The sequence below is a fragment of the Orycteropus afer genome, unplaced genomic scaffold (genome assembly GCF_000298275.1).
Source record: "Orycteropus afer afer isolate SDZICR_OR568_19922 unplaced genomic scaffold, OryAfe1.0 scaffold00066, whole genome shotgun sequence".
Classification (NCBI taxonomy): domain Eukaryota; kingdom Metazoa; phylum Chordata; class Mammalia; order Tubulidentata; family Orycteropodidae; genus Orycteropus; species Orycteropus afer.
The window spans coordinates 2,230,774-2,231,401 of NW_006921653.1; positions in this window are offsets into that span (position 1 = coordinate 2,230,774).

Sequence of the window (628 nt, forward strand, 5' to 3'; positions counted from 1 at the left end):
GAAAAGACAAAGGGGACAGGAAAAGATTGAGAAGTTAGCCACCAGGATCCAGATAAGGGTGGTTAGAGGGGTTTCCAACAGCTGAGGGAGACAAACTTGTCTGTCAGTTTGTCCTACTGTGGTGACGTGTTGCTGTGAGTCTTGAGGCTGTGCCGTGCCACTGGTGTTTCAAACAAAGGGGTGCACCTGTTGCACAGGTATCAGCCTGGCTTGCAGACTGAGATAGACTAGGAAGAAGGAGGAGGCCATCTACTTCTCAAAGAATTGGCCAGGGAAAATCTTATGAATAGCAGAGAAACACTGTTTGATACATGCTCAATTTTATGAATAGTCCAGAAACATTATCCAATACAGAGGAGGAAGATGAATCACTTAGCTTAGAAAGCTCTCAAAGGAGGACTGGGCAAAGAGCTGCATTATCAGAGTAAAATCATCCTTACTCATATGGATAAGGTAAAGCTTTCGAGACCTCCATTTGCTGACGTGGCACCACTCAAACTGAGGAGAAACAGCTACAAAAATTTGAAGTAGTCAAAAATGAAATGGAACACATAAAGATTGATATCCTAGGCATTAGTGAGCTGAAATGGACTGGTTTTGGCCATTTTGAATCAGACAACCATATGAT